Below are 26,763 nucleotides of genomic sequence, written 5' to 3' on the forward strand. Positions count from 1 at the left end.
CCCAGATCACAGAAGCAGTGGGGAGAAATGCCAAAAGTTAAAACAGTATAGTTTAGAATGAGCGTTTGGCACAGCTGAAAATAGATCCATTGCCTCTGTTTGTGTGTGTGCATGTGCATATGTGTGCATGCACTCATGTTCTAAGGATCATAGTGTTGCCTAAATGAATCCCAGTCCATTCACATTCTTTGGAATAGCTTTACATCTGCTGTTATTGTACTTTAGCCATAGACGCATAAAATTACACACACACACACACACACACACACACACACACACACACACACACATCCCTAAGTCATTGAGCATGTTTTTAGGAGAGCTATAAAGTGCCAGGAACATTAATTGTGCTTTAATTTATTATCCCATCTCCTCCTGCTGCTCCTGGCTACTGCTTTGTTAATTTCCCTTCGTATCCCTTCTTTAATAAGCTTTCCCTATTAATGTGTTAAGAGGGAGTTTAAAAAAAATAAATATTCTCTTTACTGCATCCTGGTGCCTGACTGCTATGCCAAGGAGGAGCTTCCTATATATTTGATTAATATTTTACAAATAAAAGCCACAGCTGCCAATAATAGGAGAATAGCTTCTGCCAAGATGTTACCTAAGCACAGAGATCAAATATCCTTGCAATGGTAACACAAGGAGACATTGCATGTGGTATAAAAATCAGAGGCTCCAGCCATGTATATTCAAGGATCTTAAAACTATTTCCCATGTTGCAAATCAGAGGGTTCCCAGGACAATCGCTATATCCATCACATAGATTTGGTTGTGTGGCATTTCCCCATTGGTGCTGTAAGGTGTGGTGAGGCCCACCAGGTCTTCTCATTTGGTCTGCCAAGCCGTCTTGGCCAAACCAAGCCCACCTGTTGTCAGATGTGGGGCAGGTAAAGAACTAGCTAATTTAGGGAGGCTTGCTTAGCTCTGTGTGCAAAATTCTGCAAGCCCAACAACCAACTGATTGTGACATCAGTCCATTATGATGTCAGGTTACTGAGTGGTGGGCTTCAGAAATGGTGCTACATCAGGCAACTTCACACCATTTCCCAGATTGGGAAAGCAGTAGAGGTGGGAGAGAGGGAGATGGATTGATGGACTCCAAGGACCTGCCTTTCACTATCAAGTGATTTGGGAAGAAAATGAAAATTACTGACGCAGCTTGGCAGGAAAGAACAGCGCACTTGTATCCCATTGCCTGAATCATATCTGGTGAATGAAATTTATGGCCCATCCAAAATTCTATTTGCCCCATGATTTCTCGTCAGGGGTCTGAGAGGTTGTTGTGGTTGTTGTTGTTTTGTCCCACTGCTTTCCCCTGGAAAACCCAGAGTTTATTGTTGAATCAGAAGAAACGTCAATCTGCAGAAAACCTGACTGACATTTGTTCTAAATCAGCAGTCAGCCACAGGTTTCCTGGAGAAAGTTGTGGGACAAAATGCAAAAAAATTAAATAAACCCTCTCAGACTCTTGACTAGGAATCATGGAACAAACAGAAGTGTGGGTGGGCTCTTAGTGTAGTAGATGAAGGGGGAGGCTGTGGTTATTCTACCACACATCCAACTTGTGGGTCACCAAGCCATCTCAAACTTCCCCTGTGTAGAGTAGAGCAAGTGCAACTCCTATGTGAGCACGTCATGGTATAATGAATTAACTAGTCCCCTGTAGATTCCATGTGTGTGGTTCTTCACACATTCTGGTAAATGTTTTGTGTAAGGGACAGATCTGGCGAAGTCCACTCTCTCTGATCTCATTCTCTGCTACATGGAATGGGGCTCTTCCCTGTCTAAAAGGCAGGAGAGAAGGTTGGGAGTGTGGCATGTTAGGTAAGGGCGGGACTTTGAGTTTGTGGTTTGTTTTCTGCAAGTATTTAGTACGTTAGCAGTGTGATTCTATGCATGTTGACTCAGAAATAAGTTGCACCGAGTCCAATAGGGCTTACTCCCAGGTATGTGCGCAACCTAAACTTTTGTTTTAATAGCAACCAGTCACACACCTATAATAATATAGTTGAAGGAAAAAAGAAGCACAGAATAATAGATAATCTGCTAAGGGCACTGAGCACGAAAGGTCCTACCCCTCTCTTTGAGAAGGAGAACTCTGGCCTTTTGATTCGTGGCTCTGAAAATACTGCCTTGTTTTCTCTAAAGAGAACATATCGACTGGAAGCAGGCTGAGGATGGAGTTCTGAGAAATTAGAAATGTATTTCCAGGATGAGGGAGCTTTCAGCTTTTTAATAACTTTAGCTCTGCTGTGAGCTCATCAAGACATTAGCTTCCCACATTCTGAGTTAGGCACTGCAGTTCTCAGGCAAGAGCACAAAGGTGCTCAAGGGAAAAACAGGCACCAGGGGAGTCCTTTATTCAGGATGGCTAAGTTGCCTGCTCCAGGATATGGTCATTTCCATGACAGCTGCACACATACAGCTGTTGCTGCCAACTCTTAGAGCAATTTTTGGACCAGCAGGAGGTTGAGGATCTGTTTATTTGCTAATGGGCTGGTCAGATTATTGCTTTGTTTATTATTTTAGTACTGTTAATGTTGTTCGCTAGAATTTTGCATTTGGTATGTTTTCCCCCCATGGATGTTTGTTATATGAACTATTAATCCAGGGGATGCCTGGAAAGCTCAGTTGGTTGCAGGATGGTGCTGATAATGTCAAGGTTGCAGGTTCAATCCCTGCGTGGGAACTGTATTGCAGACTAAACGATCCTCAGGGTCTGTTCAAACTCTATAATTCTATGATTATATTATTTCCCCCGATGCTATTAGGTATGGTATATTTTATTTTTGTTTTGTTTTTGGCTGAATGTTGGGTGACAAGCAACGAATTAACGAGTGAGTGAGTGAGTGCATAGATTTTCCCTTTGCATGGTCTTAACAGGTAAGGACCAAGCCAAACTGAAGCTTCAGGAATGTTGTGAAATGAACATGACGAAAGTTCTTACATCAGAACTGGCAGCCCTTTATGAAGTCATAAAGTGACTCATTGCATCAGGGCTGGGCAGCAGCAATCTACTCACCATCCCTGAAGCTTTTCATCAGGGAGTAACCATTTCACAGAAATCCTAGCAGGTTGTAGCCCTAAGTTTTAATTTATATATTTTTAAACTGTTGCTATATCTGTATTGTCCCTGTTATACCTAATTGCAAATTCAAATGTATCCCTATCGTGTTTTATGACTTCCTTGATATTATATGTGAGCTGGAACTGGTCTGTGACTGAAATAATAAATTCATTCATTCAGGTTGTAGCCTTCCAGGTTGTAGGAGGAATAATTCCTTTAAAGTTGCAACTGTTTGTCCATTTTGTGTTCTGCTTTGTTGATAAGATGTTTGGTTTTGGTTATACTGATTGTTCTGGCCACAAGGTTCAGCCCAGGGACCTGGTTGCTAAAGGAAAATGAAGCCAAGGGTCTTAAGGGAGAAAAAGGAAAGCTTAACAAGTTGGGGTGAAGGAGGAAAATGCAACAGAACATTGTACTAGCCTTTGGACTGGGGGGGGTGACTGGAAGTGAAAATGTGTATATGGGTAAAGCTGGTAGTTAGTTGAATACTTCTTAAGTGGTAGTATTTGGGAGCACAGATGGCGCACCACAGAAGAAAAAAGCCAGGAGAAAAATGCAAATAGACTTGAAAGTTAAACGGAGAAATGAAAATTGGTAAGTAATTGGCTTGGTTAGGGAAGCAATCCAGGCTTATCTGGATGTTTTCCCTCTTGTTATTTTTATTAGCTCTTCAAACTGTTTTTAAAACAAATCTTTTTTTAAAAGAGCATTTTCAAAACCCATTATCTTGTTGCTCTGCAAGAAGCTTAAGAAAAGACTGAGTTCATTCATTTGATTTTAAATGTACCTGTTTAATGGAGGCAGAAAGGAGGATTGCATGTATGTATGTATGTATGTATGTATGTATGTATGTATGTATTCATTCATTTTCCAACTTTCTGCCGGTACAGGAGCCAAGGCATCTCACAGCCCAGGCAGGCTTATATAGGAATATACAGCCTTTCAGATAGCCTGGACCCAAGCCATATTGCGTTTTGAAGGTCATAACTAGCCTTTGAAATGGACCAGTAGCCAATGAAGCTGTTGTAGCAGGGGGTTTCTGTTCTCCATGTAACCTGCTCTAGTTAGCTGCAACATCTTGGACCCATTTAAGTTTCTGAACTTTCCAAAGGCAGCCCGACACAGAGTGTTTGGCAGTAATCCAATAGGATGTAGCTAAGTGTCCAGATTGGACATCCCCAGGAATGGGCTCGGCTGGCACACCAGTTTTAAATGTGCAAACACATTCCTAGCCAAAGCTGAAACCTGGGCATTTAGGCTCAGGGATGAATCCACACCCATACTGTGAACCTGAATCTTCAGTGAGCGTATAACTCCATCCAGCACATGTTGAATCCCTATCCCTTGGTTGACCTTTTTAATGACCAGGAGCGCCTCCTCTGTCTTGCCTGGTTTACGCTTCAATTTGTTCACTTTCATCCAGTCCATTACTGACACCAGCCTCTGGTTTAGCACCAAAACAGCTCCCTCAGATTTAGATGGAAAGGGGGGGAAACCAGAGTTTGGTGTCATCCATATAGTGGTGGCACCAAAGCCCCAAACTCCAGACAACCTCTCCCGACAGTTTCATATTAATGTTAGCTACCATGGGGAACAGGGCAGAACCCCGAGGGACACCATATAGGCCAAAGGCCATGGCATCCAATAGGAGTTCCCCAGAACCACATTAAAAACCTAACTGGAGAACAACTATTGTAGGAGAGTGCCCTGCTTCAGAATAGCAGCATGCTTTAAGAAAGCTGACAGACCAGTATACTGAATTGGATCATTGCAAACTTCAGTGACATCATCATTCCTTGGCCCTCTTGCCTACTTGATGCCAGAAAGCACTCTTAGTCACTGAGACGTGCCATTCAAAGTACCCGCAGCTCAAGCATACTTGAGGCACAGAAACACCTGAGAGCATGGTGTGAAATGACAGCTGCTCAGCCACCCACTTAATACTACCATCACCACCACCACTAATGTCTTGGCACTGTATTCCTCACTAACATTCCCAGGCTTGCCTCCCTCCTCCCAGATCAGCCTCTGTCCTTAACTCTTCCGTCTCTGAAAGCCCTGCCATGGGGCTTTTGTATTAACTGTCAAGAGCCCTTAGAGCAGATTCCCTGCCCTCATTAGTCAGCCCAGGGGTAGCAGAGGATGCTGACAAATCTGTAGAGTCTGCAGTGACATTCCGAGGGACCGATGTAGGTTTAGAGACTGTCAAGGGGAAAAAAGTAACCCAAGGCAACTTCTGTGGACTCATTTGAAATTCAGATTTATACATTGCGCTGCAAGATTCATTTCAGTGAAAAGTGGTTTCAGGCTATAATGACCTGGATTTTTTATTTTATTTTATTACAAATGTGTTGGCAGGGTGGCAGGAGAGGCTGGCATCAAGAGAGTGTGTTCATGCAAACAGGAAGCAACTGTTCCATCATAAAGAATAAGGAAGAGCACACAGGAAATGTTAAAATCCTTCACTTTTACCTAACTTCATTATTTTCCTGTGCCAAACAACAAAATTAGGCTGACATAAGGAATTGCTGTCCCAGAATAAGGCACTCAGAGCTCCTGAGTTGGGTTAAAACACAAGGTACGAATGCAATTTCCCACACTCCTCCCATAGAGGCCTTCCCTGGCAACCTGAGGTTTCCCTCTCCATGCTGAAATTAGGATTGAAATAAGTATGCTATTGTAGCCTGAATAATAGGTTGCAGTGTGAGCTTGGCTATTGTGTATGAATTTGGTGCCTGCAACAGTTTCTACACAATGAAATGTGCCCACAGGTCTGAAAGAGCTGGCAAATTCTGAGTTAAAACCTCACTGCTTCACGATTATGCTTCTATTCTTTTCACTTCTCTGCCACGCTTCAGGCAATTACTGGGCATGTGGTAGCCACAGTGGAAATTCCCTGCACAACGGCTCATGACCTATGGCCAGCTGGCCACATCCATACAATTGCCACATCCCACATTCACCTGTTTGAGAATTCCCTGAAAGTCAAACAGCAGAAGCATGTTGGCCAGCAGGCTAGAGAGAGCATAGATTTCCCAAGGGCCTCTCCCCGCCCACTCCTGGCAAGGGAACAGCCCCTGGACCAGCCTGACTTTTTCCTGAGTCATCCAAATGCTTTCCATAAAACAGGACACCCTCTAAAAGGTTGCTTGACAGATACCTGTCCAGTCTCTCTAAAAATCTATGGAAAAATGAACATATGAAGCAATTTATTCTACTGTTCACATCCAAGATACACTCTATGTTCTCATTCAATACTTCTGCCTGGCTGGAATGTGTCCATGCATGCAATAATGCCTCTTGCTTACAGAGATGGAAGGTGGAGGGATGTGTGTATGTGTAAACCCCTGAATTTTGCTTTGATGGGATACAGCCTACTGTACAAAGGTAAGAATCACATTGGTTGTTCTGCCCACCTAAGGGGGGCCTTCTGAAGAGCTGTTTCTAGCTTGCAAAAGCCTCAGAAGCAGGACCTGAATGCAACAGGACTCTCCCCATTTGTGATTCTCAGTGCTGCATGTGCACCACAACCATCATGGTTACTCTTCCCTGATTGCCTTATAACCCCCATTAACTTGTCTAAATTCCTTTCAAAGCCATCTGAGTTACACTGTTCCATAGGATTCCAGAGTCAATTCCATGCCTTGGGTGAAGAAGAAGTAGAATCATGATGGAGTAGCAACTGTATCCTGAAAATCTCAGAAGGACTATAGAAGGGGTAGGCAAACTCGGCCCTCCAGATGTTTTGGGACTACAACTCCCATCATCCCTAGCTAACAGGACCAGTGGTCAGGGGTGATGGGAATTGTAGTCTCAAAACATCTGGAGTGCTGAGTTTGCCTATGCCTGGACTATGTTGTTGTTGTTTAGTCGTTTAGTCGTGTATGACTCTTCATGACCCTATGGACCAGAGCACGCCAGGCACTTCTGTCCTCCACTGCTTCCCGCAGTTTGATCAAACTCATGCTGGTAGCTTCAAGAACACCATCCAACCATCTCATCCTCTGTCGTCCCCTTCTCCTTGTGCCCTCCATCTTTCCCAACATCAGGGTCTTTTCCAGGGAGTCTTCTCTTCTTAGCAGGTGTCCAGATTATTGGAGCCTCAGCTTCAGGATCTGTCCTTCCAGGGAGCACTCAGGGCTGATTTCCTTAAGAATGGATAGGTTTGTTCTTCTTGCAGTCCATGGGACTCTCAAGAGTCTCCTCCAGCACCATAATTCAAAAGCATCAATTCTTCGGTGATCAGCCTTCTTTATGGACCAGCTCTCACTTCCATACATCACTACTGGGGAAACCATGGCTTTTACTATACGGACCTTTGTTGGCAAGGTGATGTCTCTACTTTTTAAGATGCTGTCTAGGTTTGTCATTGCTTTTCTCCCAAGAAGCAGGTGTCTTTTAATTTTGTGACTGCTGTCACCATCTGCAGTGATCATGGAGCCCAAGAAAGTAAAATCTCTTACTGCCCCCATTTCTTCCCCTTCTATTTGCCAGGAGGTGATGGGACCAGTGGCCATGATCTTCGTTTTTTTTTATGTTGAGCTTCAGACCATATTTTGCGCTCTCCTCTTTCACCCTCAATAAAAGGTTCTTTAATTCCTCCTCACTTTCTGCCATCAAGGTTGTGTCATCTGCATATCTGAGGTTGTTGATATTTCTTCCGGCAATCTTAATTCCGGTTTGGGGTTCATCCAGCCCAGCCTTTCGCATGATGAATTCTGCATATAAGTTAAATAAGCAGGGAGACAATATACAGCCTTTTCGTACTCCTTTCCCAATTTTGAACCAATCAGTTGTTCCATATCCAGTTCTAACTGTAGCTTTTTGTCCCACATAGAGATTTCTCAGGAGACAGATGAGGTGATCAGGCACTCCCATTTCATTAAGAACTTGCCATAGTTTGCTGTGGTCGATGCAGTCAAAGGCTTTTGCATAGTCAATGAAGCAGAAGTAGATGTCTTTCTGGAACTCTCTAGCTTTCTCCATAATCCAGCGCATGTTTGCAATTTGGTCTCTGGTTCCTCTGCCTCTTCTCTGCCTGGACTATAGAGAGAGGAAATTCAGAGGCAAATTCTCTGCCTGGACTATAGAGAGAGGAAATCTCTGCCTGGACTATAGAGAGAGGAAATTCAGAGGAAAAGCAATCAGGACTAAGGAATACGAATGGGATCTGCACTTTTTATGTTGGGTCTATGACCCCTTTAAGAGGGATGGAAGCACCATTCAAATCAGGATTTTAGAAAATCAGCATTTAGGATCCTAGCTTCAATCCTTTACAAGGCTGCAGTAATCCTCATCAAACCTCCCATCAGCTCAGAAGCCCCATTCACTGGATGCCAATTCCATTCTTCCTATGAAACAAAGTGTAGATTTCTCTGGGAAAACCAAATTCATTTTCCTTCCCATCAGCTAGAATAAGCAGAATCGACAGATACTTCTGCCAAAGCAAATGTGAGCCATGAGAGTGGAATGGCAAATGATCTGGATGTTCATTTCCTATCTAAACATGTGGTGGCTTGAACCAATTAGTATCAAGTGCATCACTCCTAACATCTCTCCCATCCTAACCCAAGCAGAAATGAAGAAGGAAACAACTAGGAAAGACATTCAAACTTAATTAGGCACCAGTTGATAAAGACCACTTTTAATGCCTCAATAGTCTGAAAGCTCACTGTGCATGTGTTTCTGTGGATGAGTCAGCAGCTTTGGTGTAAATTAAGTATTTAGAGCTGCTGTCTGCCCTCATCCTTTCTACAGTTAAGATCAAACCTTTGCTTCCACACCTCAAAGTCTATCAAGACCAGGTTCTCAAGGGCTTGTATTGGCACTGAACAGTTTGGTGAATGCCACTGAAGAAACCAGATCTTTACACTAACACTTCTGGGAGAGGAACTGGATCTCAGGATTCCACAGACCCAAAATATAAAACATTGCAAAATTATACTCTTCGTGAAAGAACAATCTTGGAAGAGCAAAGTAAAAAGGAACAGCTTTAAGTAAGATGCTCTCTTCTAAAAGGTAACTGTTTATTATATTTGGATAAGTGCAACATTCATTTGTTTATTTAAATTTCTATCCTGCCCATCCTCCCCAAAGAGCCATGGATGCCAAACAACAAGTGATAAAGCAATAAAAACAAGTTTTAAAACATTTCCAGTACAGCCTAGGAAGATCTCAACTTAAGAAGCCTGTTGGAACATGTTTGCGAATAGAGAGAGAGCAGTCATTTTTGAGGCCATGACCATAGGGAATAGTGCCACTGCACCCAAGAGAATAGCTAGCAACCACCAGTGATTGGCTTTAGCTCAAGGAAGGGCTGTAGTTCAGTTGTAAAGCTCCAGCCTTGCACGCAGAAGTTCTTTGGGGCAATCCCTGGCATCTCCAGGTAGCGCTGGGAGAGAATCCCATCTGAAGTCCTAGCAAGCCTTTGAAAGTCAGTGTAGATAATATTGAGCTTGATGGACCAATGGTCTGACTCTGTGTAAGGCTGCTTCCTATGCTCCTAATGGTACACAAAGTGTGTGCGGGAGGAGGGCTGCAGCAGGGTGAAGAGGAAGGGGGAATCTCATCATATCATCATATGAATGGAAGTGCACCTGCATGACACTGTTGAGTTCCATTGGAAAATCCAACGTTTGCTGTCAGATGTATGAGAGCATCTAATGGAATTCAATGGGTATTTCAACTATATTGTTTAGGGGGTCCAATATTAATCATTTAATTTCATATCAATTTAATACATTTTCAGGGTTCATAGTAACAATACTCCTATGAAGAAAAAACCCAACAAGAATATTAATGAGTGCCTGGAGTGCTCTGGTCCATGGGGTCACGAAGAGTCGGACATGACTAAAAACTAAACAACAACAACAACAACATGGGGCCTTTAGCTGCCATTCATACCTATTCTCCATTTGTTGAACCAAGTTTTAATCCTGGAGATATCTCCCTATATTGACTGGAGAATGGTTTTGTTGTCTACTTGTATTGTCTGGATAATTTCAGTGATTTGTGAAACTTACTTGCTACCATACAGTGACTTGACCACATAATATATTCACTAAGTGGGTCCTATGACTTTGTATGTTAGCTGCTGAATGCATATGAGGCCAGGAACTTGCTGAAGCCAAGCAAGACTAGGTCTAGTCAATGTCCGGATGGGGGACCATGGGTAGAATGCAATGCTGTGCTATGGCAAACGTCCCAGCAGCACAAACATTGCAGACTGCCAGATGGAACAAACCCCCCTCTCCACCCACTATGAGCTGTTTTGGGGGTTCTCCTGGAAGGGGGGCAGGGGAGAAGATGGAAAGCCCATTGTGCAAGCAGGTGCCTTCATGCAGGACATGTGCTGATGGGACTTGTCAAGAGAATCCCACCCCATATGTGTACCACCTTAAGTTCCACAATAGGAAAAAGAAACAAAATAAAATCTCATGCAAGAGTCATGCAAGAGACTCTGAGGAGCTGCTGCTAGCATAGCTAATAGAAAGCTAAACGGACAGTCTGACCCTGGTATAAAACATCTATCTGTGGTCCTACAAATGAATGCAATCAAGGGATGAAAACCCTTATCATGGCCTTATAACCTAATATAAATATATGAAGCTGCCTTATGTTGAACCAGTCCATTGGCCCATCAAGCCAGTACTGCCTACTAAAAATGGCTCTCCAGACATTCAGTCAGAGGTCTTTTACTTGAGATCTTTTAACTGGACATTGTGAAGTGAACTTTGGATTCTCTGAATGCAAAGCTGGTACTCTACCACTGAATAGTGGCTCCTCCTCTCCAGGATACATTCCAGCTTAGTTTATCATACTCTCCTTCCCTAAACCTTCTTCACTGGAAACTATGCAAATAAATCTCCTGTGCCCCATCACATATTGCCGCCATGCACAATTGAGCAGCTGCTGCACCTTTGGCCACGAATGAGGTGGTGCCTTTCCTTTCTACTGCTCACAGGAGCACAGTGAGAATTAATTCACTCAGCACTTAAAGCAATAAAGAGCATATAAATATTAGTGTTTATACATCCTTCGTGGGGTCTCAGATTCTGCTGACAAGCCAGCTGTGGTAATGAACGCTCCCCAATGTGCTATTATATTTAGATCAACATTTATTTTGGGAAATGTGCACATAAAAAGCCTTCTCTGAATGCCTGAAGGTGCTAAAGGCAACATTTATGGCCTTTGTCATTAGAAAATCCCAAGTGGCAGAAAAAAAATAGAGGGAAATAATACCATGCTAAATTCATGGGGTGTCATTCAACTAACCACTACTGAGAGGAGAAATTAATGAACATGACTAAGTTAGGCCAGAAAATTTCAGTGGGTCTATTCTGCATAAAACTTAGTTCAATACCACCTATTGATTATTGTGGTCTACAGAATCAAGCTATAAAATTGCTTGTTGGTTAAGGACTACCTTTGCTTAAATGTACGGTTTTCCACAGCCCTTTCAAGCGCAGTCCCAGTAACATTTGGGAGAGATCAGGACCTAGACAACCACAGAAGATGACTCCAATCTAGTACTGCAGGAGTGCCCAATGCAGTCCCCTCCAGTTGTTCGACTAAAATTGCCTGGCCACTGGCCTTTCTGGCTGTAGCCTGGAGTCCAATAGCATCCAGGGTAGCATATTACCAACTCCTGCTGCACTGCATCGATCTATAAGTTGAGCTGTGAATTTGTATAATTTCCTAAGACAGTGGTTATTAAATTTATTATAACCAAACCTCTAAAAAATAATTGTCCTGCCCAATTTTTTTGGAAACAGGCTTTATTGTCTGTTTATTCTCACCTTGAGAAAATTCAGCAAAGTGGCCTTTGTGCCTTTTGGGGTACAGTTATGGTTCCTGCTTAAATATTTTATTGTTGTTGTTGAAGGAAGCAGTGGGCCTGGTGTTTCTTCGTTCATATTCTCTTTGCATGTTGCTTCTTTCATCCACTATTATTATTATTATTATTATTATTATTATTATTATTATTATTATTATTTGTATACTGTCCTTCATCCAAGGATCACACAACATCAAAATACAAAATTACAATATGAAATACTAAAAAAACCCACAAAAAACACCTCAGTAACCTCCCTCCCACAAAAACATTTAAAAAGCCATAGAATGTTTAATCAGCCAAAGGCCTAGTTATAGAGAAACGTTTTTGTCTGGCACCTAAAGATATGCAATGAAGGCACCAGGCAAGCCTCCCTGGGGATAGCTCTCAAATTATGGGTGGCAGAAAAGCCCTGTTCTCATGTTGCCAGCTTTTGGACTTCTCATGTAGGGGGTACGTAGATGATGATTTAAGGGTTCAGATCAGTTCATATGGGGAGAGGTGGTCAAAACCAGCATGTTGAATTGGGCCTGGAAACTAAGTGGTAGTCAGTAGAGTCAGGCAAAGATCAGTGTAATATGCTCAAATCACCCTGCCCTAGTGGGCAACCTTGCTGCTGAATTCTGCATCAGCTAAAGTTTCCAAACCATCTTCAAGGGCAGCCCCATTGCAGTAATCTAACCTAGAGGTTACCAGAGCATGTCATATCAGTCGGGAAATCCCCAAGGGCTGTTTGCAAAACAATTAGATCCATCAGCCTCTAAGGGCAGGATCCTCCTCCTAGGTCCCCTGCTTCTGCAGAGGGAGAAAGGTGCTGAAATCTTAAATTTCACCAGGAAGTGATTTGACCCTGACAAAGGACTTGTCAGTACCCCCCACTTTCAGATCACCTTCTTCTGCCCAGCTGAGAAAACAAGGAGTGACCTGCCACGTAAATTGGGTCAATGGCATGTTGGGAAAACCCCGGGGTCCTCATGAAGTCCTGAGCCACCCCAGAGCTAACCACTTCAACATGGATGTTGAAGTCCACCAACACCAGCAGTCTGGGAGTCCTCAACACCACCACTGAGACCAGCTCTGTCAGCTCAAGCAGGGAGACAGCTGGGCAGCAAGCCAGGCGGCAAACTAGCAGAATCCCCAATCTGTACCAATTGCCCAATGCCAGGAATGAGGAATGGACCCTTTGGGCCCTTACACATCTAGATAGAGAGCCTGGAGAGAGAGATGGACTATAGCAATTCCCCCTCCCTGACCAACTCTGCAACTAATAAAAAAAACAAAAAAACCACCCATCTTTCTGCAATCACCTTAGCACATTTTTTCATATGCTGAACATAATGCAGTGGTGTCTCTGAAGGGCCAATGTAATGACAATAATTTCCTGTCATTAACCTCTGAGACAGTGCTTCTGAAAGGAGGGCTAGAGAAGCCTGAATGAGCTGGAACGTTTAATAAAATGCAATCTAACAAACAATAATAATTGTTTGTCTGTCTGTCTGTCTGTCTGTCTGTCTGTTGCTGGGTAATCAAGCCCTACTACCCATTCTGAAGAAAGACGGACATGTTTAAATATGTTGCAATGTCAGCCTCAGGCTACATTGCTATACTCGCTCGCCTGGAAGTGAGCCCCATTGGACTTACTCCTGAGTAGACATGAATAGCACTGCAGTGATAGGGTCCGTCCAGACATCCCTTTTATTTTGCATTCATGATTATTTGAGCTCGTGATGTTATTGGGGAGGCTATACACAATCCTACTTTTGAATAATATTTGAGGCTGCCCAAGTTTCAAGGGGGACATGCTGCTTTGTTTCCAATCAGTGCACGTGCCCTAGCTCTCTGCTCAAAACGTGTAACTTTGTACATCACAAATGTCCTGGATTGCTTTTTGTCTCACTTGTGCAGAGCAAGAGTGACCCTCCGGGTGGCAATATTGCTGTAACATTGGGGAAGCATCCCAGAACAACTTACAAAGCAGAATTAAGTTGTGGATGGTCCATCATAAAACCATCACTAGAAGAAGAAGAGTTTGGATTTGATACCCTGCCTTTCACTCCCTTTAAGGAGTCTCAAAGTGGCCAATATTCTCCTTTCCCTTCCTCCCCCACAACAAACACTCTGTGAGGTGAGTGGGGCTGAGAGACTTCAAAGAAGTGTGACTGGCCCAAGGTCACCCAGCAGCTGCATGTGGAGGAGCGGAGACGCGAACCCGGTTCCCCAGATTATGAGCCTACTGCTCTTAACCACTACACCACACCGGCTCTCACTAATGCACTATTATTGCATCAACTACCTGTTGCAGAAAAATCCAGTCTGCTGGGGCTCTTAGTGTGTCACTGATGTTCCTGGAGGATGCTGAATGGGACCAGCTACGTGGCTGAACATCATAGGCAGGCTGCAGTCCTGCCTACACTTGCCCTCTGACAAAAACTGTGACCTTGCTTTGTATCGTTTGCCTACTCAAAATCCCATAAATGTGCATGTGTTAGAGCATGTCATACCTATACATACAACCACATAACAGGATCTCTATACTATTCCTTTAAGATTATTGAAAAACACAGCATGCACAAGCAATTTTGTGGCATTCAATGCCCGAAGCAAAAACAGAAGCAGTAACACCAAGGTTACAGATTTGATCCCCATACGGGACAGTTGCACATTCCTGCATTGCAGGAGGTCGGACCAGATCAGGGGTGCACAACCTGTGGCCCTCCAGATGTTTCTGGACTACAACTCCATTAGCCCCAGCCAGCATAGCCAGGGATCAGGGATGATGGGAGGTGTAGTCCAACAACATCTGGAGGGCCGCAGTTTGTGCACCCCTGGAAAAGACGATCCTTGGGGTTGCTTTCCAACTCTACAATTCTATGATTTGGAGGAGGAGGGGGAGATTTTATCCAAACAATAAATTGCACCAAGGTCAATGAAAATTGGGTGTCCCTAACCACACACTGCTTTTAGCTAATCTGTTTGTAACATTTGCCCAGGGGCAGCTGAGGCAGCACTCTCTAAGCAAGTGCCAGGTGGGAGCCACAATCTAAAATTCCCAGAGCTTTGTGACAAAAGAAAATGGCAGCTCCTAGACCCACTTGCTCAGTATGAGGGAACCAAGGCCCAGTGGCGTAGCGTGGGTTGTCAGCACCCGGGGCAAGGCAAGTAATTTGTGCCCCCTAACCCGTGGATTTGCACCCCCTAACCCCCAGATGTTGCGCCCGGTGCGGCCGGCCCCCCCTGCACCCCCCACGCTACGCCACTGCCAAGGGCAGTTTCCATGCAGGTGGACCCTGCCAGGTCACTGGACTGCTGGCAGTTACCCAAAAGTATTGGTGCAGCTTTAGACTGAAAAACTCAAAGAGTTCTCTTTAGCTTTTTCAAAGAAATTAACTTGTCTGTCACAATTTCAGCACGGCTCTAGAATCACCATGTTCCAGCCCTTATGGCCTTACAGGGTTTAACAGGAAATATGTCCTTGCCACTGAGCTCACAGGAGCGGCAGACAGTAAGTGAGAGAAATATCCTCTGGTGCACCACCGTGGTGATAACTCTCCTGCAGTGGAATAACCGAAGCAATGTTATAAAACAGAATGTATATTTCAGTGAATTAAATCCCCTCTTGACTTACTCTCAGCAGGAAATAGGACTTCGGTGCAACACTACTGATACTCTGGTGCCCTCTGGCGGCTAGCAGCATACAATGCAATGATGATTCAGAAGATCTCAACAAAACTCATATCCTATTCGTTTTAATACATGTTTTAGTCAGCACATGTTTCAGACCCGTACTGTGCTCCTTCATAACATTTAAAGCATCAACAAAATGTTGACATCAAGAACCCTGCCTTTAACCATCTCAATTCCTACTTCACACACTTGAAACGAAAAACAGCCAAGCCACTTCAAATGTTTCTGTCTCTTTATTTTTTTATGTGTACGCTACAAAGACTTGTGATAGCATGCATTTTCTACATAGTGAATCAGACATTTATGTTTTGGCAGTAAGGAGTCATTTACACAGTGGCTGTGTGTCCCATCTCTGCAGCCCCCATGCTCCTTGAATCCGTGTGGCTTAATTCAACATGGGGCAGCAGACACTGCTGTGGACCAAAAAATAACCTAGTTTTCCAAGAGATGCATCCCATTTTTTTAATGGACAGCAAAGCAAACTGTTGTGCAAATCTATTCCAATGGCAATGGCAGCTAAGAGCAACAGTTCATTTTTAAAAATACTATCGCACGATCTAATACACAAACACTCTAAATTAGGAATAAAAGCGCCCTACCCTAAAAAGTTATTGTGAAGGGACCCCGAGGGTCATCTAGTCCAACCCTGTGCAATGCAGAAATGTGGTGCCCCATCCAATATGAAACCAGACCAGACCCTGCTTAGCTTTGCAAATGTCCTGGCAGTTTTATTGCTGCACCACAAAGAAAGAAAGATGTATGCAAAGCACTTCTCTTTCATTTTCTCTTATATTAGGGGGGGGGGTGGAATTCCCACTCCCAAGTTGCAAGGTTATAAACTTGTTGATATTCTTTATTCCTTTCTTTGGAGTGGTGGGGTCCACTTAAGTGTGGGGTGGTGAGTGGCAGTGCTTTGTGTGAAGAAGATCCCAGATACAGTCCTGGGCACCTCCACCAAAAGAGGCTCATGTGACGCGAAAGACCTCCGCCTGTGACTTTGGAGAGCCACAACCAGATTAGGCATAACTTGGGCAGATGGACAAGTAGTAGACTACTTGTGCAGATGGATAAGTAGTCTGGTAACTATGTTTCCAGTTTAAAATGGCCTCCCTGTGTATCTACTTAATGCATGCTGGCTATTTAAAAAACAGAGCCTAATAAGCGCCTGTTGGACCAGACCAGTGACCCATCTATTCCAGCATCCTATTCCCACTGCAGCCAACCAGATACCTATGGGAAGCAAACAAGCGGTACTTGTTTACAACAGCACTCATTTTCCTTATTTATTTACAGCTTTCATAACCAGGATTGTAGAAGCCATATTGCTGCTTTGCTTTCTGTTTTATGTGCAGAGCCATAGAATCTAGAAATGTATAAAAAAACAAAACCTCATATTTAAAATGCTATAGGATGCAATCCTACCTGGGAGTATGTCATTGAATTCAATGGAACATACTTCTAAGCAGGCATGTGTAAAATTGCACTCTTGTTTTCTCAGTGCCTCTACACCCATCCACTCAACTAGTCAAGGGTTAAGCATTCTGAGAAACCTGCCTACGTTGGTGGGTGCAAGAAGTGAAGTTACAGGGAACCAGGCAGAGGGCCTTCTCAGTAGTGGCGCCCACCCTGTGGAATGCCCTCCCACCAGATATCAAGGAAATAAATAACCATCTGACTTGTAGAAGACATCTGAAGGCAGCCCTGTTTAGGGAAGTCTTTAATGTTTGATGTTTTATCATGTTTTTAATATTCTGTTGGGAGCCACCGAAAGTGGATGGGGAAACCCAGCCAGATGGGCGGGGTATAAATAAAAATGTTTTTATTATTATTATTAGATCCATGATGGCTGATCCAGGGTAGACATTTCACACAACTGAATCATATCATCACAGTTACAATTACTATTTGATAGAAGCTAATGGCATAAAGGCACCCCCACCCCAAAATTATCATAGAACTACTTTAAAAAATCTTCTGGTTTCCCAGCAATAAAGAATCTTATATTTTATGACAATCTGGAAAACCACTTGAAAGTTGCTAATGCCTCACTCACGTGCTCGCTTCCACTCTCTGGGCTGGCTTGGATGTAGGACTAAGCTATGGTTTAGCATTATGCGAATGAGTCACATGAGCTCAGGCTCCCAACTCTGCCCCCCCCCCCCTTCACTAGAGCAGCTGTGAGGAAGAGATGAGAAGCATTGACTTCTAGTTTTAAAATAAAAATAGCTAGCAGTTATGTCTGGACTTGGGGGATCACGTTTAGTTTAAACCAAAAGTGGGGAACCTGTGGCTTCTAGATGTTGCTAGACTTAGGTGTCACCAAGGAAGGGGAAGAGGATCCTGGCGATGGATGTAGGCATGATTAGTACACACTGGCGCAAGCTGAAGATGAGGAAGGGGAGGTTGGGAACTTGAGAGATACTCACAGGACCCCAGAGGACGGCAGTTCGGGGAAGCCAGGGGAGATGGACACAAAAGAACCAGACACAGCATGCTCTTGAGGAGTTGGGAACAGCAGAAAGTGAACTCCAGGAGACTGAGGCAGGCAAGGGAACACAGCCCAGCTTACCAGTGGACCAGGTGGAGATTATGGGGCTCATTAGGTCTGGGAGGAAGCTATGGTCATGCAGCTAGATTAGGCTCAGGGATCACTTGCTTCATCTAGTTGAGAGGCACAGCTGCTCAAGTGGAGCAAACGTCAGGTGCAGCAATCAAGAGTGGGAAGGATAAAAGGGAAGCAAGGCAGAGATTCTGTGTCTGCTCAACTTTCTCTGTTGATGGACCATGGCTTGGCTGCTTTGGGAATAATGCTATCAATGTCTCCTAGTGACTGCAGTATGTCTCTGAACATCAGTTGCTGGAATATATACGGTAAGTAGGAAGAGTACTGTAGTTCCTTCTTGAAGGTTTCTGAGAGGCAACTGCTTGGCCACTGTATGTTGGACTAGATAGGCCTTGGGGTGATCCAGCAAAGGCTCTTCTCATGTCCTTACGTGTGTGTATTTTTAATGTAATGGGGAACTCTGGTTAGTTCAAATGTGGGAGCAAATGAAATCTTCCTCATGGCTACACTAGAGGAAGAGTCTTGAGAGAAGAGCTTGGGAGCACAAGGTTCATGCAGACTCCTTCAGTTACCATGAAACCAGAGTTTAGCATTGTATCCAAATCTCTCTCATACACACACACACTCACACATATACAGTTTCCAGGCAACTGCCCCTTTTAAACAACTACTCAGTTAATATTGCTTTTCATATCAGTTTGGCGCACAGAGCATGCAGCTGAATGTCAATCTCAAGATAAATTATAACTCAGTAAACAAAATTAAAAACCACACATAGAGGAGGGAGAAAGGTTGTTTTCTGCTGTTCCAGAGAAGTGGACACGGAGCAATGCATCCAAACTACAAGAAAGAAGATTCCACCTAAACATTAGGAAGAACTTCCTGACAGTAAGAGCTGTTCGACAGTGGAATTTGCTGCCAAGGAGTGTGGTGGAGTCTCCTTCTTTGGAGGTCTTTAAGCAGAGGCTTGACAACCATATGTCAGGAGTGCTGTGATGGTGTTTCCTGCTTGGCAGGGGGTTGGACTCGATGGCCCTTGTGGTCTATTCCAACTCTATGATTCTATTCTAAGAGTGGCAGCAAGTTCAGGCAACAGAAGGCCACCTTTGGAGCTGCAAAGCCAACTGGGCTTCTGGAGCAGGCAGAGATGGGAGAATGACCTTGTGGTCTCTTCCAACTCTATGATTCTATGATTCTAGGGTGTCCTGATTCTAGACAAAATGTGAGATTCCTATCGATCTCAAGGAACTAATTGTAATGCAGTTGAAGACTTTGGGGAACTTGGGATTAACAAAGAAACTATTTCTCATTTGGAATTTCCCTGACCCCTTTGAGTCATATCTAACTGCATATTGAAATATCCCGCTTGATGGAAAGTAATATTACATACATGCTGCTGGCAGGCAGTGGACTTTCTATGGATACATGCTCCTATGGAAATCCATTCACCTAAGACTAGGATGCAGTTATTGCTTATCACATTCAACACTTACTTAACATCACACAACCTATGGCACGTTACTTGCATCAAATGTGGCGCATATATATATATATATATATATATATATATATATATATATATACCCCTCTCTCAGTACGTGGGTTTTAGTCACAGAATAATGTGTGAAATGAGGAGAAATATATATAAAAAATATTCACCCACTATGAACATTTAAAGAAATAAAATCATTCTGAATGAATCATCCAAAATTGTCCACCTGTACATTTACTTCCTTACTTACTTTCTGAAGTGGCACCATTGACATCACTTGCACTCAGTGATGCCATAATGAAGCCAAATCCACGTGGTTACATAATGTAGTTATATAATCCAATGATCAAACAGGCAGCAAAGCAACAACAAGTTGGGGAAACAATACTAAATATGATTCCAAAAAATAAACATTTCCTCTAGGGCTGAATATTTCCAGTCCATGCCACTTTTGCAATTGTAAGTCCAGTTTCTGATGTACTTCTGCATTAATCTGTAATTTTTTTAAAAAAAAACCTGCCCTCAAATGTATATCAAAACCCACATTTACATGCATCTTTCTGAATGAATTTTCTCACAAAATGCACATTTCTAAATGGATTTTATCTCAAAACACACATCCATTTCTAGACAAATCTTATCTCAATATATAAATTTTTGAAATGCATTTGGGGGTAGGTTTTTGGTTGTTTTTTTTAAGATGAGAACTGCAAAATTAAGAGAAGTGCAAGTCCAAAAGGCAGCCGTGTTCTAATCTACACATTCGTCTGCTGGGTGTGAATCAGGTCAGTTTGTATCTGAATTCACAAATACCGAATACCTCCAAACATCTCTAGCACCCCACCATCACTATTTTTGGTCCAATAATCGAACAGTGTCTCCTGCATGAAAAGTCTCACAAAAAGAAAAGTGAAGAAGAAGACTTTAAACCCAACTAGATAATAATCCATGCCTCTGCTTTATATAAGGGTTCCCAAGGCAGTGCAGGATGTTCTATTGCACACAAAGAAATGACTCATAATAGTTGAATTCCACGAATGTAGTTCAAGAATATTGAATAGCTGAAATTGACTAATAGCCTAACTTTGAAGTCACTGAGGAACTCTGAATAGCCCTGAATAGCAAATCTATGATACAGCTCAGAAGCACTGAAGTTCTGGTTTGTGAATTGCAGGGCTGTGAATTGTTCGGGGACACAGAAAAACTCTGTGTGTAACTGGTCCCATAGCCTCGTTCAGAATATCTTATTCATGAGCTTTAATGAAAGTGAAGCACCACAGCATTTTATACACCTGACCCATATCACTATAAATGTTCCCACTGCTACAATGATTCTCCCAGAGTCTTCCATATGTAGTAATGTATGGCAAGTCTTTCCCCATGAGGATGGTATTTGCCCACCTGGTGCCCTCCAAGTGTTCCTGGACTGCAACTCCCATCAGCTCCAGATACCACAACTGATGGCTACTGTAGTCCAAAACATCTGGGGAACACCAGCTTGGTGAAGGCTGCATTATGGCATTTCGGTAAAAGAAATCTAACTCAGTCTCAGCTGAGGATAGTTTGCAGCTGTTAGACTGCATTACAATGTCTGTGTGTACACCCTCACTGAGTTTCTGCCTGGCTGGGGTGTGTCTTTGAGAATGCCTCTTGGTTACCTGGATGAAGAGGCATGTTGCCGTGTGTCTAACATGTTGCTTCACCTGCTTTTGCCTCCAGCTCCACCCACCCCATGCATGTGGCTAGCGACCGAGGAGAAATACAATTTTCTTTGCATGCTAATGAGAAATTGCCTAACCTGCACTTCTTAAACCAATGCATGAACTGAAACACAACAATCCTTTGAAACTCACACTTCTCCAAATTTTGCAAAGCAACCAAAGAATATGCACAAAATGCATCTATTGGAGTGAAATGTGCACATTTTAGTGAAAACAAGAAAGCATTATATTAGAGAAGTTTTCTCCCAAAGGTTTGAACATTACAGCATACAAAAAAATGTGCTTTTTGGGAGAAATTTAACACGCTGACAAATTTTCACAAGAATTTAAAACATTTTGCAAATCTCTGCTGCAATCTGAAGAACTAAATTTAAGATTGGAAAAATGAGAAACTCGGAGAACCGAAATTGACAGATTAATCCATCCCTACATGTGGCCACCAGCAGTGGCATAGGATGGGAGGTGCCACAGGAGCCATGGCCCTGGAAGCGAATTTTTGAGGGGGAGTGAAGCAGGGGACCCCCTCCCCTCACAGGCACCCACAGTGTGGCGCAGACCAGCACTCCTCTCCTGCTCACAGAGAGGAGCACCAGGCTGGGCCACGCTGGGGGTGCTTTGCACCCCCTCAGTGCTGTCAGCTGACTGGGCTCCCCCCCCCCGCACAGGCAGGCAGCACCACCCTCCCCAGATTGCAAGGCTGCTGGGAGTGGTGGCGGCGTGGGGACCAGGCAGCCAAGCACCCATCAATCCCAGCCTTGCCTTTGCTGGTGAGGGGTGTGTGGTTGTTGCACCCTTCTTGTGCCACCCTCTTCGGATCCGAGCCTTGCAAGGTCGCTTGGGGAGGGCGGTGTGGGGGTGTGGTAACCATGCTCCCTTCAATCCCAGCCTCCTGTGAGCCTTGCAAGGTTTTGGATCTCGCAAGGGCAGCATGAGGAGGGCACAACAATCATGACGCTTGGGGCTGGTGTTGCTCCAGTGGCAGCAGGGGCTGGACGGGTGCAGTGAGCTCTGTTTGTCCTCTGTCTCTCATCTTGCCTCACCCCATCCCTGGCGCGTGCAGGAGTGCACACAAACACACCAACCCCAGGCAACATGGAGACACACTCACCACTGATCACCAGAAGGTTGCCCCAGATGGGAATCTAGCTCTCAATCTGAAACAGGCTTCTACCTCTGCAGTACAGCTATGATCCTAACTGAAGAATAATACAAGTTAGAACTCCTAGGCCAATTGTCACTGGGAGTTGTTGTTGTTGTTGTTTTTACCCAGAAGCACAGCTTGATGTCAACACTCTCTTCCCATGTCCCCCCTGTCCTTAAAACACTTCTGTAGGCACGTAGCCCACTGCTGTGCAAGGACATTTTTGAACCGGGGCCACAGTTTACAAGTGTGTTTCATCAATAGCTGCTTCACCTTAAGGAGCATAATTCTGTTTCATTAATACATACCCTCAAGCATACCCTCTTACTTAAAGTGAATACAGAAATGTCATTCACAGACTCTGGGACATGCATTACGACAATGCCTGCTGTCATAAAGATAAGAAAATGCCAGATCTGTAGACTTTAACATGGTAAAAGACACACATATGCGCGCTCGCACACACACACGTATTTGAAACCTAAATCCATGTAGATAGGCTGGTGGATTTCAAGGGAAGACATCTCTGTGCAAACACGCTTAGTTGCAGCATCCTAATGCAATAGGACGTTTACCACCATTGCCAGCCCAAAATAACTTGGCACCTGAGGCAGAATCCAAATGACACCTCCCTCCACATCAGGGAAGAAAGGGGTGAGGGAAGTGGCGGAGAAAGATGGACATTGGGATACGCAGTCCCTGTGGATCCTGCTGCCTGAGGCAGTCGCCTCACCTTGTCTCATGGGTGGGCCAGCCCTAATGGCTGTGGTAGTTTCTTCAAACATATTTAATTATTTGCTTTTTTAAATGATATTGCTGCCACATGGCATGGCATACAGGTCTGCTCTAAGCAAGGCAGACACCATTTTGACTCACAAATGACTTGAATGCAGGGTCATTCTAGGGTATATTTGGGGGTAAAAAATATGGCAGCCACCACGAGATATGGTGGCAGCCATGTTCTTTTCACACAAAAGAAAATGCCCTGGAAAAAGACAGAATTGGCATCATTTGGGGGTCAAGGGAATGGTGGTTAGCTAGCCAAGAACAGGGCTGTGTTGCTGCCTCTGCTGTTGAATCTCAGGTGGCAGGAATATAAAGTTGTAGCTTTAAAAAAAATACAGAACCTTTAAGGAAGCAGTCTTTAAAACTGCAAAAGGTATGGAATGAATTTTTTGTGTGCATCACTGATTTATTTATTTTGAATGACTTCGGATTCATAGCTCAGGAAGGGGGCCACAATATTGGGAACAATTAACTATGGCCGTAACAAAGAGTGGTGTTATCTTTATACTACAAATGTATGCTTCAAACTATATGCTTTCCTGTGTGCTTTTTTAAAAAATGGGTAATTATCTGATATATATGTGTTCTCCACAAGATGGGTTTTTTTTCCTATCTGCAGATTTCCCAGTTGCTTGGAGAAACAGCCTCATTTACTATTCCTTTAATTGCTCCAGGGACACAATAAACAACTCATTAGGTTGTCAGCCTGTCAGGGAGCATGTTAATGTCTTTTACAGTGCCTATATTTTACTGTCTGTCAAATTCAACTTGTCAAATTCAATAGCTGCTCTTGTTTAAAGGAAGGCAACATCTAATACTGGCATGCTCTTTGAGTGACCTTCATTTGGATGGGGACCAACCAAAGAGATTGCCATTTTGTTGAGAAGAGAGTTGCAAATAGGGAGTGTCACTAAGATGTAACAGGAAGAACTGCTGGGCCCTCTGAAATATTTCGCCCTTTATAAAGCATTATTTCCCCAGTGCCCCTTTTCCTATGGTCCTATTTTGGAAAAGGAAGTGCAATTTGATATTCCGCTACCTCCACTGCTGATATTGTATCACTTCTATTCTGCTGGCAAGGAGAAGAAGCAGTGCCTGTATCATAGTTCTCTGCCTAGAAATAGCATTGGCTCTCCTGCATCTTCTGAAGCGTTTGCTGACCTACCCTCCTTAGGGAGGAAAGGTGGGATATAAATTCAATAGATAAATAAATACATTTTCTTCAGACAATTCACAACTAACTTACGGAATTCACCTCCATGATTTCCGTGGCCATTAGATTTCCCCCAACCCCACAAAGGATTAGACAATGCAGGGAGAATCTATCTCATTGGCTATTGGCCAGAATAGCTAAACTGGGGGTGGGGAACTGGCAGCAATCTAGATGCTGGTGAACTACAGTTCCCAGCATCCCTGACCATTTACCCTGTGGTCTGGGGCTGGTGGGAATCCAACCACACCTGGAGTGTCACAGGTTCTCCACCCCTTACCCAAAAGTAAGCCCCATGTACAGAGTTATTATACTGCTAAATACCAGACACGGGGGGTAATAAAACAGGGAGTTGTCATCACAAACATGCTCTCCTTTTAAGTGCTCAGAGACATCTTACTGACCACAGTTAGGGCACTGGGCTAGATAGATCTTCAGCTTGATCCAGCAAAGATGCTCTTCACACTTATTTATTACATTTATACCCTTCCCTTTCTTTCAAGGAGCTCAGTGAGGAGTACATGGTCCCTCTTACTCCCCATTCCATTCTCACAACAACCCTGTGAGTTAACTTAGGCTGAGAGTGAGAGACAGGCCCAAGGTCTTCCAGTGAGCTTCATGGCTGAGTTGGGATTTAAACCCTGGCCTCCCAGGGTTCTTGGTCCAGCACTCTAACCATTCCCCCACATGGTCTCTCTTATTTATATAAAGTGGCCACACTCTCCAAATATAAACGTATACCATGGTTGGACAACAAACATGGGAGACATTTAGGAGGTCATTTAATCTGTCCTGCTCAATCAGGATGCATCTACAGTATTCGTGACAGATGGCTTACTAGCTTCTGCTAAAGTAGCTCCAGCCAAGGACAGCCCATCACCTACACCATCAAACTGCTTTTATCATTAAGATGTTCCTCCTAATGTTTAGCTAAAATCTCCTTCCTTGCAGCTCATACCTATTACTTCGGACTTCTGGAGCAACTCAGAAAAAGGGTGCTCCAGTTTCTGTATGACAGCCTTTCAGATACTTGCACACTGCTATCATGTCTCCCCTTGATTAGCTCTTCACTAGCCTAATTGTACCCCCCTCTCTCTCTTAAAAATATTTTATTTATGATTTTTAAATTTATACATTTCAATAATTTTATAATCATTTTAACATTTCAAAACTTGACTTGCTTCCCCATCTTTCTGTGGTTCCTTAAACTTATTTTTAATATTTTCTGCATATCCAAATTAACTTAATTTGCTCATTTATTCATCTACTTTAAATATATACTATTATAAAACTGCAGGTTATTACAATAGTACCTCTCTCTTTTGACTGTTCTTCCACTGGAACTGGTTAACCACTTCTGATGCAGGTCATCATCTGCCACCATTTCTCAAAATATAATAATTTGTGCTCTCTTAAGTGTGCAAGCATATATGAATTTTCATATAAGTGAGCTTGAAACATCACTGGGTATGCCTGCCCAGCTTTTACAGCTTCCCCTCCTGAACTGACACATTTGGCTCATATTTATGACATGAGATGCCACTTTACAATTCCATGATGATGTTTTTCTCCTCATGTTCTACATATCTCTCTTTCCCAATAGACCTGATGAAGAAGCATGAAGTTTCTGAATCTACACTATCCTATCAATGTATGCAATGACTAAAGGTAAAAGGTAAAGGTAAAGGACCCCTGGATGGTTAAGTCCAGTAAAAAGCTGAGAGAGCCGGCGTTTGTCCACAGACAGCTTTCCGGGTCATGTGGCCAGCATGACTAAACTGCTTCTGGCTCAACAGAACACCATGACGGAAACCAGAGCACACAGAAACACTGTTTACCTTCCCACTGCAACAGTACCTGTTTATCTACTTGCACTGGCATGCTTTTGAACTGCTAGGTTGGCAGGAGCTGGGACAGAGCAACAGGAGCTCACACCATCATAGGGATTTGAACCACCAACCTTCTGATCGGCAAGCCCAAGAGGCTCAGTGGTTTAGACTACAGCGTACAATGTGTGCACAATAACATAAGAAGAGCCCTGCTGGATGAAGCCAAAGACCCATCCTATTCACAGAATGGCCAACCAGATGCCAATGGTAAGCCAACAACATGGCCTGTGCTGGATATACTCATTCATATCAGTGCCATCATCACCACCTGCAATAGCAGGATAATTGGATGCTGCACTGATGAAAGTTACTCACGTTCCCTGTTCCTCCACATCACAGTACTAGGCCATTCCAGTGTGGCTGAAACCCAT

The 26,763-nt window shown here is 43.5% G+C and overlaps 1 protein-coding gene across 28 annotated transcripts in view; it reads right to left on the reverse strand.

Moving 5' to 3' along the window:
* Positions 1 to 26,763, reverse strand: part of NRXN3 (neurexin 3) — a 1,209,742-nt gene that overhangs the window by 679,929 nt on the left and 503,050 nt on the right. The gene's annotated exons all lie outside the window — the stretch shown is intronic.

The sequence above is a fragment of the Podarcis liolepis genome (genome assembly GCF_965112155.1).
Source record: "Podarcis liolepis genome assembly, chromosome: 1".
Classification (NCBI taxonomy): Eukaryota; Metazoa; Chordata; class Lepidosauria; order Squamata; family Lacertidae; genus Podarcis; species Podarcis liolepis.